This window comes from Sceloporus undulatus, chromosome 3 (assembly GCF_019175285.1).
Source record: "Sceloporus undulatus isolate JIND9_A2432 ecotype Alabama chromosome 3, SceUnd_v1.1, whole genome shotgun sequence".
In the NCBI taxonomy this organism is placed as follows: Eukaryota; Metazoa; Chordata; class Lepidosauria; order Squamata; family Phrynosomatidae; genus Sceloporus; species Sceloporus undulatus.
Window position 1 is genome coordinate 259,881,594 of NC_056524.1, and position 16,703 is coordinate 259,898,296.

General features: G+C 38.7%; 1 protein-coding gene across 6 annotated transcripts in view; it reads right to left on the reverse strand.

Moving 5' to 3' along the window:
• TBL1XR1 (TBL1X receptor 1) overlaps positions 1 to 16,703 on the reverse strand; it is a 257,598-nt gene that overhangs the window by 106,783 nt on the left and 134,112 nt on the right. Inside the window, exon 3 of one of the 6 annotated variants that reach the window (XM_042461031.1) lies at positions 4,808 to 4,875. The exons of the other annotated variants lie outside the window; for them this stretch is intronic. The gene's annotated coding sequence lies outside the window, so the exon portion shown is untranslated. The remainder of the gene's footprint in view (positions 1 to 4,807; positions 4,876 to 16,703) is intronic. 6 annotated transcript variants of the gene reach the window in all.

The following is a 16,703-nucleotide window of genomic DNA, read 5'->3' on the forward strand; positions in this document are numbered from 1 at the left end:
CCGAGTGAGAAAAGGGCTCCCTACCGTTTCACTGCCAGAACCTTTAGAAAGGGAGAGGCTGGAGTGTGATATCCTGTGGGATATGATTAGCCTTGGTGGCTGAGTTAAGAGAAGGACTTGTCTAAATAGAGTCGGAAAAGTCCCTATGTAATTGAGGATGTACTTGGGAAAAGGTGAAGTGACTATAGCCGAGTCAATGAATATAAATGTAACTAATATAAATAATAATAATAATATATAATACGTTTTATTATAGACCGCTATTCCGCGATGATCATAGCGGTGTACAGTAAAATCGTAATATAATACAAAATAAAGTTAAAGGAGGGAGAAAGGTCTTGTTTCTTCAGGCAGTCCCTGATGTTGCTGGGTCTGGCCTGATGGCTCCTCTGAGGCCGAGACGATGACATTGAGGAGGGAGGGGGCCTCTTCCTTCAGGCAGACCTTGATGTTGCTGGGTCTGCCTGATGGCTCCCTCAGAGGCCGAGATGACAGTTGAGGAGGGAGGGGCCTCTTCCTTCAGGAGACCTTGATGTTGCTGGGTCTGCCTGATGGCTCCCTCTGAGGCCGAGATGACAGTTGAGGAGGGAGGGGCCTCTTCCTTCAGGCAGACCTTGATGTTGTGCTGGGTCTGCCTGATGGCTCCCTCTGAGGCCGAGATGACAGTTGAGGGGGAGGGGCCTCTTCCTTCAGGCAGACCTTGATGTTGCTGGGTCTGCCTGATGGCTCCCTCAGAGGCCGCGAAGATGATGACAGTTGGAGGGAGGGGGGCGGCCTTTTCCTTCAGGCAGACCTTGAACTCAAGTCAAAACGGTTTGCCTGAACTAGCTGTTCATTATAATCATTCCAGTTCAAAGAAAAAGATGTTCAAACCGTTTTGTTTAATAAGTTTATTTTGGTTTACATAAAGTTTGTCAGTCATCATCTCAGCTCACGCTACTATAAAGAAAGACCTACCGCCAGCCATAAAAAAAAGGGTAACCGTTACATAATTGGTGGCAGCAGTGGGATAAGTAAGCCCAAGCGCCTGCCATCTTTAGAGGGGGTCCGTTACAGAGGGGCAGGACCGGAATTACAATGATCTGATGCTGTACATAATTGCTTTTCAGGCTATCAGATGTACAGAAACTGGCATTTTTAGTACCGTATTATATTTGTGTTGCTCACTACAACTGTTTTTTTCTGTCCTGGAAACTCAACTCAAGCCACCTTGAGTCCCTGTATTCAGAGAAAGGTGGGATATAGAAAACAAAAACAAAAACCAACATAGATGACAGACAATTGCTTATACATTCACACTGCGTCTATGGATGACCACTCTGAGTTGCCCCATTGTACACAGTCTTGCCTAAACATTTTAATGCATGACACCGTTTTTTGCTTCTTTTTTGAAAAAAGAAAGAAATATTGTTCAGATATAATTCATGCTGCTATTATAGTTTCATAGTGTTTGTTTATTATACATAATACATCTTTTTATTCTATTCATTATTTAAAAAAAAATATATTCCACAATCTATTTTCCCCCAATTTCTTCTTGAACAAAATAGGTTTCAAAGTGGAGGAGGAAGATGTTCCCCCTATATTTTTCCAGGCTTGGAAATGGCTAACATCCCAAGTGATCTTTCCTCCTTCCTTGTCCAGCTCTCAGACTGAGAACAGCCATGACAAAAAAAAACAGGTGGAGCCCCCGTTATGTATCATTGAAAAGTAATGAACTACAGACCTGTCTTTTAAAGACAAAAGATAACACTATTCCAGCTCATTATGGGGGGGGGGGTGTCATTTTCAAACTCTGGGCAATAGTCAGGGATTTGGGGGGGGGGCGGTCAAAAAGATTGAATATACAAAGGCGCAGGAAGCATTCAAATGACAGGCCAATGGCTTTTTTTCCCCAGCTTTACAAATAAATTATTTCATGATTCATATGGCCTCTAGCTATTTAAAAATCCTCCATCACCACCCCCAAAAAGAAAGAAAGAAAAAGAGAAAGAGAGAGAGAAAGAAAGAAAGGCAATATTGAAAGGACGTTATTGAGAAAATGCCACTCCCTGCATAAGACCTTAATTCAGTTATATTAAAACCTTCTGAAGATACAAAAGGCCTGTTACAGACAGCCCAAATAAACGGCTGCTTGAGTCCTTAGGTCTGGAGCGTGGGTTTGGTGCGACTTCTGGACTCTTAGGACGCATGCATCATTGAAACACCATACCTCCACTGTGAACTCAAGCAGCTTTTATTTTGGCTGTCTGTAACAGGCCAATGTAAACCTGTTTTTAATCTATTGCTGAAAGGATCAGAACAATTGTCCTACACACAAAAGAAATGGCCATTGCTCTTTCTTCCACTATGCTGACTTTTAAAAGTGATGTAATCCTAAAGCACTTAATAAGCTCCTTTCAGGTAGAGCCTGGGAGCTGAAAAGACATCACAGAAAGCATCTTCCATGAGGAAGGGATATAAAATAGGTTTCTTCTCTTTTGCTTCTCCCCAGATTCCTCAGACTCAGATTTTCCTAGAGGATTTGAGGCAATTCTTTTTTTTAAAGATTTTAAAAGGTGTTATGATTATAATCTAACAAGACAGTGGCCATATATATACAATATAATTACATAAATGAAAAAAGTGGCTAAGAAAAAAAATAATAAAAAATCATTTGAATACGGTCCTGGAGAAAAGTGCTGAGGATACCATGAACAAGGAAAATGGGTCCTAGAAACAGATCAAACCAGATGGGTCCTAGAACTCTCCCTGGATGCCAAGATGACAAAACTGGGCTGTCATACTTTGGCCCATCACAAGAAGTAGGCATGGCTCATTAGAAAAAAACAAGAATGCTAGAAAAGGTGGGCAGCAGATAAAGAAAGAGAGGATGACCACATGCCAGATGACTAGACTCAATTGTGGAGTCATGGGTGTGGAATCTTAAACAGAAACAGTGGGAGGATAGAAGGGGTGGGAGATGTCTCATCCATAGGGTCACCCATGGAGTCAGGGCAGTTAACAAAGAATACATCCTGATGATCAAAACAAAGGTACATCTCACAGTGCCATGTCTCTCATGGTGACCAACTACTTGACAGTCCACAGTCAGAGTAAAGAAGGCATTTTTATTGGCCACCTACACCTTACAATAGTTAATATAAGTCCACTATAGCTTATCAAGCAGAAAATGAAAAAGTAATTTTCCATAACCAATATTCTTTTTTTCACAACCATATTAGCTAATGTTTTCTGGGGGTGTTGGGAAATAGCCTTTTATAGCAGTTTGATATCACTGTCACCCTAAGGATATCTTCAGATTCATAGTTGGGTGAGGAACTTAGAATTCTTTGCTATAGTTCGGTGAGTACACAAGACTAGAGTTTTCCAACACAGAAGTCTAAACCCATAGGCATACTACAATCCAACTAAATTTACAGGTCAGAGTCATAATAGTTAATTCGATATCCAAATGTTGTTTACTGTGCAGTGAAGATATGATTTACACACTATGCTCATCTCTTTTGGTTTGCATCACTGGGAAGAAGCTACAAGTGGCAACCATTATCCTTGGAAAAAACGCACACAAAAAATGGAGTAACTCACTGTTAAATAAAGGTATCCAGGGATTATTATTGAATGGCCCTAATTGTGTTCACCTTTCCCAATACTGGGAAGAAACAATAAAGTGGCAGACTCTCATTCTTCCTTTTTGAATAACCAGTAAATAAATATTGCAAACATATTACCAAGAAAATAAAAATGACCACAATGTGTTTTACCCAGTGACAAAAAATGTGTAAAAAAAACCCCTCAAACCCCTAATTCAAACCATGTGAACACGAAGGAAAGTACACAGTAAAATATGTGTTGTTGTTCCATGTAACACCACCAGTATATCTTGCAACCTGATATGAAACAAGGATATTACAAATATATTACCCCAATCCACCACTGTATCCATTTAAATTGCACTTTTCTGATCTATGTTTGCTTGATTTGAGAAATCTCAGATGGGGGTCTTTTCCAACAGTATCTTGGAGATGATGAAAATTTAATCTGGGGATCTATTTGTGTGTAAAGCATGTTGTTACCTCAATGAACCATGGTCCTTCAAACTTTTTAAAAGCTAGTATATTAACACTTTCAAATAAATGGGCCATGCACCAGACATTTGTACCCATTCATGATTTCAGAGAAAGATTATAAAAACAATGGTTAAAGTTTTAAAGCAAATCCTGCTAGAAACTATATTGATGCTATTGTTGAAAAAACATGTGCCATTTAGAACAATGCTTCTCAAAACTATTTAATATGGTGGACCAACAATTCTATCCAAGATGTGTCAGGGACTGGTTTCATACTTGTGCCATACTGTTATTTCATATTCATACAGTTCCTAAACCTTCTGTGGATCAAACAGCTGATAGGCTTGCAGAGCAGAAGCAGTCCACAGACTATGAGCTCAGTAGCCTTATTTAAACCCAAGCTATGCTTTTACCAAAGTGTGTCAAAAGAAAAATGTTGTCAAGACAGGAATGGCTGATCATCATATTTTAAAATTGTGGGGGGGAAAAATCCATACTCAGTGAATAGGTAAATCAAGGATCTAGTTCATATTTCCATTCTGATTCCTCTCAAGACATTCCTTTAAAGCCCAGAGGACAGACTTATTCAACTTCAATGACTTCAAAAGGAGAAATCCCTAGACATCTGGAAGCATTTATACTTCATCTAATAAATGAGATGCACACTTGCCTGATGCAGCATGAATATATCATTCACCTTCAGCAAATAATATAAGATAATCACTGAGTGTCCTTAACAGAACTACTCTCTGAAACCTCACAAAACTGTGATGTGGCAGCAGTGCAGCCCTTGATATCACACCACCTGTAACAACAACCATAGGATGATACCTTTTGTCATGCAATACAGCTGCATGTCTGCAAGCTCTTGTACTGAACTGCAAATCAATTTAAGTCCAGCAGATCAGCTTGTTGAACAAATAAGTAACTATGGGCCGGAACAGACAGACAAAATAAAGCTGCTTCGGGTCACTTTGGAGGGCTGTTTAAATGATGCATGTGTCCTAAGAGGCCAGATTCTGCACCAAAACTGCACTCCTTAGGACTGGAGCATGGCTTTGGCGCGGCTTCCAGCCTCTGAGGACGCATGCAACATTCAAACAACGTACCTCCAAATGAACCAAAGCAGCTTTATTTTGGCCTGTCTGTTTGTGCCCTATATTACACACAGAAAAAGACATATTGCAAATCAAGAAATATCCTAGACAATCATGATGATTTTAAAAGGTTTGCCCATTCTCTGTTCTCTTCTCTTCTCAAATACGCCTAAGGTTTCATTAAGAAAAAAATAATAAAGCAGGTAAGTTCCACAGTTACCGTATTTTCCGGTGTATAAGACGACTGGGCGTATAAGACGACCCCCAACTTTTCCAGTTAAAATATAGAGTTTGGGATATACTCACCATATAAGACTACCCCTCTTCCAACGCACACCAAATAAAAATTTTAAAAAATCAGATTTGATTTCAGTATGGTAATTTTCATTCAAATGCTTATGACATGCAGGTACTTAGCATGAAACCTTGTTGTATACAAAGCTTGCTTGGACTGGTCAGCTCTCCCTGCCTGCCCAGCCCTCCCTGTCTCCAAGACTATCAGAGCGGTAGCTGCTTTCATACAATCGCCGCATACGGCAGGGACGTGGCCGCAACCGCTTTTGAGCTCCCCCCACCATATGTGGCGACCACAGATTCTCCAGTCTGGCTCGGATGTTTCAGAACTAGCCCTATAAGATGACACCCGGCGTATAAGACGACTCCCAACTTTTGAGAAGATTTTCCTGGGTTAAAAAGTAGTCTTATATGCAAGAAAATACAGTACTTTCCCATATAGAAGCTTGGAGAAAGTTTAGTCTGAACTCATAATGAACCTCCTAATACACAATTGCATTTACAACTATCAACTCATAATTAAGAGTCAATCATGGCCAGGAAAATGTGCTCTCTGATTTAGAAATGGGTCCTGGCTGTTCCAATGGGATAACTCACATTGGATGGCCTAGTCCATGTCACTGTAGTTGTGATTAACTGAATTTTAAATGTTTGGCCAGCTCAACCATTATTAGCTCTTTTCAAATTCCCCCATAGAATCAAATTCCATGTTAAGAGGTAGCCAAAGTTGCCTAAGTAATTCATTGTAACCAGTAAGCTCAACTACTCCCTCATTTGCCCAGCATCACAGCAAGGCTCCAGGTTTTTTGTAACAGTTTTCAGGATGTCCAAACTGGACCTATGAGGGTGCTCCTTAACCAACCAGCACCACAATTTCGTCAAATTCTTTCGTAAAGTTCAGCAACACCTGAGCTTATTACATATTCAATTTCCAACAAGCCACAGAATGGTGAACTATATCTGAGATAGATCACTGTTTTTGGAAGAGACTGTTAAATAGTGGCATGCAGTTGAAAATACTACTCCATGCTTAATTAAAATTACATGTGAAATATCCACTGCTACTTACTTCAACTCTGGAAAGCCCAAAAGAGCAGACATGAAACTTTTATGGATCAGGAAAATGCATGCAATATAGCCCCTTTGGGACTGTACTACTTTAAACAGAGATGGAAGACAACATAATAGAAACTCTGTATGTACTGTATTTATATAAGGGCAATGTAAAACCGAAACCTCTACCAGAATTCTGAAATGGCATGACACAGTGCCAAGAACAACCACTCCCGGATATATAGATGGCTTCTTAATTGACAGACATGGACATTCATGGTGGAAATGAATGGTTACACACACACACACACACACACACACACACTCACTGGTGACTTTTCAGGGTATAAACTCATTGAGGAGCACCACTGCACTTTACATTTGTTTCTGTTTGAAAAGTGAAATCTCCAACTTGTCTAGACAAAGGTAGAGGATATCAATAGTTTCAGTATGTACTTACTAAGGAAATAGTTTGCTCTTGCTGGGGGGGGGGGTGGTCTGAATTTATTTGTCCACTAGGAACAGGATGAAGTAAAATTCTGCTTTAAAAGACAACCAGTGAACTTAGTTGGCTACAGTGTGAAATTATTCCAGCAATTCCACTAGAAGCTCTTGCATACAGTGAGTTTTCCCCTCCTCAAAGAAGTGCTTGGGTAATGGTTTAAATAAAACTCATTTTACAAAAGTCTGTAATTATTTTTATTAGATGGAGCAGAAAGTGCATTAATCTGAACAGCTCTAACTTCAAAACCACAGGTTCCTGGTGTAAATTTGTCCTTAAATAATATTCCTCACAAAATAAACGATTTTTGACATAGATTTTGCTAATTTGTCCTCAGCCAACATGGCCTTCATGTATCTCTACCTGGTGACAAAAGATCTAAACCCTATTTTTAGTCCCAACTCAAGTAAACCTATGAGATCAATGGCAACCTGTCAAATTAATATGTCTGTCATTTCTACTGATTCAAAAGATGCACTCTAGTTTGAAAAACATTAAGATCTACACTAAAGTGTACTGGAGCTACACTACAGCACACTTTACACAACTGCTCTTCCCATTTTTCTAAAAAAAGAAGCAAGTGTCCTAATCCCAAATTATTTTTTAGTTCTAAACATTTCAGCACAAACTGGAATGCACACCAATCCTTACAGAAATCAGAATGGTTTCACAATAAATCAGTAAGAGATAGCAGTAAAGCACATGTTTTCTATGAATACTATCTGATATCCAGGATGATTGTCACCAGCACTGGGTGATATGATCCAAATGTGTTTAGACAGTAGAAGGATGCTTTGTGTGTTTCCACAAAGTAATGCCCCATGCTATCACGAGCCATATAGCTTTGCAGCCACTGCCAACTGCTAATGAAAGCTGTGCAACTGGGAACTAAGTTGCTCTTAACACATGAGGGGGTGCTAAACAGTTCTCAGCCCAACCCACTTCCCAAAATCAGAGTATAATTTTGTCACTCTGGCTTGAAAGAGTGTTGTTTTGTACAGTGCGCCCTTTCTTTACGCGGGGATCCGTTCCGGAAACACACACACACACACCCCGCGTAAAAAAATGTGTATGTTCAAGCCCCATTAGAAGTAATGGGGCTTGTGCCCACAGTGTGCCACAGGGCGTGCATCACAGGGATGCACCCCATTACTTCTTCCAGGTGCGCCGAGGCATCTTCCAGTGCAGGTTTCCAGCGTATGCTGGAAGCCGTGTTTGGCACGCACCTGCATGTAACGCAGGTGCACTGTATTATATACTGCAATTTCTAGGATTGTACCTCTAATTTCTGTTCTGTTTTGTTTTTTTCAGATCATTGACAGAGCTATGTCAACAAAAAGTGTGGAATTTTCAAGTGCTGAACTCAGAGGAGTCAGGAACTTCCTGTTCCTGCAGAAGAAAACTCCAAAGGAAATTCAGGAGAGTATGATGCAAACATTGAGAGACAAGTGCCTGTCGTATTCGGCTGTGAAGAAGTGGTGTGCCAACTTTCAACACAGAGATTTTGAGACCAAAGATGCAACCAGATTTGGGAAGTCTTCAAGTGTCAACTCCTAGAATTGCTGAGCGTGTTAATTACCTGATATTGGCAGGTAAGCAAATCTCAGCTAAAACAATTGCAAGATGTGCTGGGTTAATAATTCATTAGCAGTTAGTGATGCAGAAGCTGTCAGTTGACCAGAAACAAAATTGAGGGGATGCCTCTGAGTAGATTTTGCAGCATTTTGAGTCATCTAGTGATAAATTTTTGGAACAACTTGTCATTGATGTTTATCACACTATGCTCTTAAAGAGGTACTATTCCAGTGTGACTCCTCTAGCAGCCTCCTGTTGCATGCTGGGATTGGCAGTTTTAAGGAGCTGAACTTCTCTGCCTGAGAATTCTAAATACCCCTCCTTAAAACTGCCAATCCCAGCATGCAACAGGAGGCAGCTAGAGGAGTCACACTGGAATAGTACCTCTTTAAGAGCTCGTCTGATAAACACCATTGTTGATCAGTATGATCACTATGATCCAAAGATCAACCAACAGTCCTTGCAGTGGCAGCACTTAGGTTCTCCATGGCTGAAGAAATTCAAGACTCAAAGATCAGCAGTGAAGGTCATAGACTCAATATTTGGGTAAATGAAGGTATTTTGATTCACTGTGTATATTCCATGTACATAATTATGTTTTTCTGGATTCCAAATTTGAACTGGATATGTGTTTATAATTCTCATTTCAAGATGACAATTTTATTCAAGAGGAATCCTTGAACTGCTTAAAAGACTTTGAAAAATGTTAAAAACAAGTATTTTAGTTATGTTCACAAATGGCCATTTTCAATTAGTTTTTCCTTATTATTAGCAGCAGCATGCCTTCTCCACATAACTGAGCACAAACCTGTGTGATATTATCATCAGCAAATGTAGGTGTTGTATTCTGAGCTACAACTAAAGTATCCCCTCTCATCTCCATTTTTCCTCCCCACGTTTTCCTAATAATTTTCTTTAAAGGATTTATTAATTTGGCTTTGATGGCAGTCTAAATTTAACACAGAAAGGTGTGTATATGTGCCACAGAGAGATTTATCAACCCACTGACACAGTCCACTATTTTCAGGGGCTTTCAACAAAGACTTGAAAGATGAATAAGATGGTACAAGCTTTAAGGAGCACTGTCCAAAATATTAGGATAAGCAGGAGGAGACAGAGACCAACAGAACACAACAGGTGACACTCAGGCTACAAGGAAGAGATATTAGGAATGCCATATGCTCACCAAGCTCACTGTAACTCGTCTTTATAGTTTCCGTATACTTTTCCACCATCTAAATCACACCCTATAAATTTGTACAATTTATCTAAAACATGTAAAGATTACAACACTGTTCTTAAAAAAACATCCTGATGAAATGAGGAAGATTAGGACATTTCATCTTCCTTTGAATATTTAATATTCCTTCCATCGCTAATAAGAGACATGTCATTGAGATACTTAACCCAAATGTCTAGAGCCAAAGAGTCCCAAAACTGGGCTTTTCATTTGAGAATGGGAAAGGTAATCCAAACTGGAACATCCAATAAATTCTACGCTGCCACTCCTTGAGCTTCTTTCTCAGCAAGATTTATTCATGGGAGGTTTGCCATTGCCTTCCTCTGAGGCTAAGAGCATGTGACTTGCCCAAGGTCACCGTGGGGAGTTTTATGGCCAAACTGGGAATCAAATCCTGGTCTCCAGAGTCATAGTCCAACACTCAAATCATTATGCCATGCTGGCTCTACCAAGATATCTACCTTTTTATTTATTATCTTCCTAATGAATCTTAAGGAGCCTATGTTGACCTCTTGTATTTGTGTATGTTTTCACTTTTTGGAAGCTACCTTGAGTCCCAGGACTGGGGAAAAGATGAAGTCATGATTATATGTAGAGATCTGGAAATTTCAAAGTGTTTTTTTATTAAAAAATCCAATAAACAAAACCCACAAACAGGAAAGACTTGCAAAAATAGGTTGTTGGGTTTTTGTTGTTGTTGTTGTCTTTTTTAAAAAAGGTTTTACTCTTTTCAGGAATGGTGAAGAGGATGGAATGGTTAATCTGGCCTGAGAGGGATAAATCCTTAATGTCAGGACTTGCTGGCAAAAATTATCAATTTTTCTATGAGCCAGATCGGCCATTCTCATGTCTTAGGAACTTAAGTACAGACATAGCAGGGAATTTTCTATTTGCCTTTAAATTTCGTAAAACAAATGAGAGAAGGATGGTCAAAAAGAAACAGTAGATCAATGGCACCACATTCAAGCCAGTAGCAGACAACAGTTATTCAACTATTTAGCTGATTAACATATTCTTGATTTGATGGAAGGTTATGGGCTCTTCTAGGCTATGCATTCTTCATAAACCCCAGGGCCACACCACTGGATTTTTGGTTCCTCCAAAGGGCTATAGTTACAGTGTCATAGCCACGGTTTTGGAAAACAGAAGAGATGATATGTTGTGTTCTAGTTGCTGCTCTGGTTGTTTTGAAGTTTTGTTTTAGCTGTTTTCAGGCAGTCTGAAACATCATGCAATAGCCTATGACAGGGGGGTTTAACCTTTATCTGTTTAATTTATATACTGCCTTGCTCCCACAAGGCAGCCCACAATGTGATCCTTGGAGATGCATGGTTTTTGCCAAAAATTGGTGGGTGCAACAGACTTTGGGGGCAACAGTGAGAGCTCCAAGGGTAACACTGGATCCTCTGACAGAGTAAATATGTGCTCTATTATTCCTATAGCTATTCAGCATTAAATACTTCATGGCTTGCATCTCCTTGCACCCATTCAATTCACTGATGGTGATATAACACATAGGTTACTATTCAGTGGGTCTACTCTACTCAAGACTAGCAATAGGATTTAAGCCATTGCACAGTCACCCTGCATCATTCACACACCATTTTATAGAAGGTCTAAAAAAATCATTTCCTATCTGTAACACTTTCTTTCTTTCACACACAGATACACACATTAATGAAGGAAAGATGGAGCAGCTACAATGTGTCTTTTGAATGGTATTGCTAGGAGCCATCTGTCTAAAAGTGCCCTATGTCTAGGTATAACTTTACAGAGGGTGACATATCAATGAACCTAAACTGTACTACTTATAATAATTTTTAAAAAGGATAAATTATACTTTATCTCCCTTTCTCCAAATAAAGAAAGGATGTTTTGGATTTCCTACAATGTATTTTCCATGTCAAGACATCTCCCTCACTTAAAACAGCAGAGAAAAATAAGTACTTTGGACAAAAAAGAGGCATTATAATTTTCAGGCAAGCCATCTCCAAATCAGAACAATTTCTCTGGTTCAGAATATACTCTTTAGTTCAGTTATCTATCTGTGCTACTTTTCCCTGTTCCTTGTTCTAAGCTATGGCTTTTGGCTACTCAGAATTTTTAATGAAAAGACAGGGAAACTGGCATCAAGGGGCAGGCCAATTGATTTCAAATTGACTAGGCTGATTGTAGCCCTAGCACCAATATTGTCATGTTCTACAAAAGGGATAGTCAACTGTAATGGGTCCAGGGAACACTTTTCAGCCCCAGGGACTCTCTGTAGGCAACTGGGTACCAAAACTGGTGATGTGAAATCTGGTTTTCAAAAACTGTCATTATTTATGTCAAACAGTACAGTGAGAGCATACAGGGAGGGAGGGCCAAGAAAATCCTATGATAGGGTCACCATAAGGTGGAAACAACTTGAAGGCACACAATAACAAACAGCAAATTTATTGGGGAGAAATGTCCAATGTTTTTATGTTTCTGTGGTAAATTTTTAATTAACACAAACATGCACACACACACACACACACACACACACACACACACACACGTTTTTATCCTTACTTCCCTGGGTTTTGTAGCTCAGTCAACTATGTGAGAAGCATGTGAGAAGGAAACATAGGATATGAACCTCTAGTTTAATCTAAGGCAGAGTTGGGCAAAGTTCAGCCTGCAGGTCACATGTCATCCTTGGAGCCCCAAAATGCAAACCCATAAGCCTCTGAAACCCATAAAAATTGCAAAGCATCCAGGTAATATTAATAATCCCCAATGGCCTAAACCACTGCAAACCAAGCAGTTAGTTTGGATTCCCCAATTAACCCGCATACATTAAAACCCTGCCAGAACCATCTCCCACAAAATCAGCTAAACAATGGCCAAAATTGAAATTGGAAGAGATGTAGCTGAATTTATGTTTCAATTTTGGGAGATTCTGCCAAACATTGGGGGGGGGGGTTCTGACAGATTTTAAAGATATTGTGAAAGAATCACAACGAGCTTCTAACTCCCTATACCATACAACCCAATGCAGGTGAATGACAGTTAACAATAAGCACAAGCTTCAAAAACACTTTGTAGAAATGGTAACAGGCACATAGCAAGCATAACATTACAAAATGGTAATACAAATCATTGAATCATAGAGTTGGAAGAGACCACAAGGGCCATCCAATCCAAACCTCTGCCATGCAGGAACTCACGATCAAAGCACCCCTGACAGATGGCCATCCAGCCTCTGTTTAAAGACCTCCAAAGAAAGAGATTCCACCACACTCCAAGGAAATGCATTCCACTTTTGAACATCTCTTACTGCCAAGAAGTTCTTCCTAATGTTGAGGTGGAATCTCCTTTCTGCAGCTTGCATCCATTGTTCTTGGTTCTATTCTCTAGAGCAGCACAAAACAAGCTTGCTCCATCCTCACACAAGGAAGCCATATTTGGAATATGGATCCATGAGTTCACTTTTATAATATCACATAATTCAGCTAAGGAACCTTATGCTGGTGGAAAGGAAAATATAATTCCCGTGATCTTCTGTCTTGTGATTATGGTATTCCAACTACAAATCCTTGTGTCTTATTTCTGTCACTGGATGTATACCAGCAAAAGTGCCTGTGAACAAGGTTTCCTTTTTACAATGTATTTTTGAAGCCTGAAATTATTGTTGGCATTTTCACTACCTTCTCCACTTTACGTCTATTTAGTTATGAATCAATTGATAAAGTGTAATTTGATTTATAAACTGATTATTTATGAATGAATTTTTCCATGAATTGATTGATTCAATATCCTTGATGTATTTACATGTGTATAAACAGTTGTTACTGGTCTTAACTTTGCTATGTGCCTGTTACCGTTTCCACAAAGTGTTTTTGAAACTTGAGCTTATTTTTAACAATTGAATTGTTATTCACCTGTATAGTATAAGTTTTTAAGGTATGTTAGGGGCTTGTAAGAGCAAAACTGGAGGGATGGAAAAACAACTGGAAATAAAGAATCACCTTGAAAAAAATGTTTAAAATTATATTTAAGGTGTTTAGGGACCCTGATGTGCCCCATCGGGGGGAACGTGAGAGTAGAAAAAAATGGTTCTTGCTACCTGTTCAAGTGCACATTCCTGTGTAAAACAAAGTCTGACAAACCTCAGTGCTTAGAGGAACAGACTAGCAAGTGAATTCACAGCAAAGCTAGTTTGTTTCATATCACTGATTACTTCTCAATAAGTCACAAGTACAAATAGTAAAGGTTAAATGTGATAAGTTGGCTGTGTCCACAGACTCACATCTATCTTTTAATGAACTAGAATGTTAAACTAGTTTTACTGAAGTATTTTTTTTCTCTGAACTTAAAATGAAACTGACATAGTGGAGAATGAGTGAGGGTACTACAGCTGACCCTCCACATTTGTGGCTTTGATTTTTAAAAAATTTTTAAATTGTTTATTAGTTAAAAAGCAAAACATAAAACAAGGAACACTCGAAATAAACAACAACAGCAAAACAATATCAAAGAAAACAACAAAACACCAAAACAATAATACCACCACAAACACATTAAACAAAAACAACTTACACTTGAAAACCCTTCCCCTCCTTCAAATTAAAGACATCTGTCGAATATGTACTTTCCCCATTTACATTCTCCCTATATTTGTTGCAGTTTATTGAAACCTACCCTTTTATCGTTACCCATAATGTGTTAAATATATACATTACAATTATATATTGTAATACTGTAAAACAATCAGCTAACAGATACATACTTATTAATATCGCCCAAGAGTTCACATTTTTCCTGTACTCTATCAGCTCTATTTTCTATTGTACACTCCATATCTCTTCGTGTTACTTTTTCCTTTATGTACTGTCAATCATTATTTCATTTCCGAACCTTGACTCATCTTGTTATATTCACTGAGCACACTATTAATATTTAACAATCCTATCCTGTTCTAAATTACTATCATTTTCCTTTTCTATGTTTTATTTCAGTGCTTTCTTTATTTGCTCTTTACAATGGTCTATAATGGGTGCCCATATACCTTCCAATCTTGACTCTTCTCCATCCTGCAATATATTTGTGAGTCTATCGGATTCTATCGTATCAAACACTTTCAAATACCAATCTGTTATCAGTAGGGCTTCTTTACTTTTCCGTTTTCTTGCTATCACCATCCGAGCAGCTGTTATCATGTAAAAGATAATTTTTCCAAAATCATTTTCTAGTTTTAAGTCCTTCACCATACCCAACAGGAAAAATCCAGGTTCAAGTTTAATTTTTGTATTTAAGATTTCCTCTAATTCCTTGTGAATTTGGCTCCAGAAGGTTTTGATTTTCTTACACTCCCACCACATATGTATATAATTAGCATTATTACCTTTGCAATTCCAAAATTCTTTCCTGATTTGGTTATCCATCTTACAGTGCGCCCGCGCCATACGCGGGTGCGCCATACGCGGCCTTGAGCATACGTGCTCAAGCCGCAGGGCGCGCGCGGGGCGGAAGGAGCGGTGCGTCCCATTCAATTGAATGGGTGTGCATGCCTGTTTTGCCCCGCACGCGCCAGCGCCGCCGCGCACGAGCCCCATTGTTTCCAATGGGGCTCGAGCATAGGCGGAATTCGCCTTACGCGGAGGGATCCGGAACGGATCTCCCGCGTAAGGCGAGGACGGACTGTATTCAGTTTTTCTGGGGTTATATACCATCTGTATTGTAGCTTCAAATAATTTTCTTTTACCTCTGTGCTAAGTATATATTTCAACCTCACCTTCCAATTCCGTTCCCATTCTTCCATCAATATTGGCGTTTTAAGATCTTGTGCTCATTTTACCATAAATTGCTTCACGGTTTCATCTTCCATTTCTATTTTAAGTAACAATTTGTATAATTTAAGAGATGATGTGTTCTGTGTTCTCTGCCATTAATATTCCGAATGTAGTATCTTCTTTTTCTATCTGATATTTTTTGTTGTCTAATTTATATCTTTCCACGATTTCTCTATATAGAAACCAATTAACGCTGAACCCCTCTTCCGTCAGCTCTTCCATTGTTTTTATTTAAATTGTTCCCTTTTCTGTCTTTAACAAATCCTTATATCTTACCCACTCCGTGTCCTTCATCCTTTCTCTCCTAAAGAAGGCTTCATTTATCGAAGCCCATCCAGGAATTTTGGTGACAAAAAAGGGTTTATATTTCTGCCAAATTCTTAGAGATCTCCTTACAAAATGGTTATTAAAGTTTTTGTTTATTTTGATTTGATCATATAATAAATAGCCATGCCAACCTACAACATTATCAAAACCTTCCAATTGCAAAATTTTGTCTTTTTTGATCTGTACCCAATCTCTGACCCATTCGAGGCAACATGCGTGATAATATAATTTATAATTTGGTAGTCCAATCCCCCCTCTCTCTTTACTGTCCTGCAATACTTTGAGTTTGATTCTTGGTTGCTTTTTATCCCATATGAATTTAGTTATCTCCTTATCCCACTCCTTAAATGGTTTGTCATTATTTATAATGGGTAGATTTTGAAATAGAAATAATAATTTGGGGGTAATACACATCTGTATTGCTGCTATTTTCCCTAGCCATGAAATTTGTAGATTTCCCCAGTTTTTCAAATCCTTTTTTATATTGTTCCATAGGGGTATATAATTGCTTTTAAATAGGTCAGAATTCTTTCTTGTAATATTTATTCCCAAATATTTTACTTTACTTTTTATTTCAAACTTTGAGAGAATTTTAATTTTTTCACAGTCATTTTGATTTATATTTATGGGCAATATAATTGATTTTTCTCTATTAATCTTCAGTCCTGCATAAGTACCATATTCCTCTATTGTTTTAAGTACTGTAGTTGTGAAATGTCTGTCACCGGA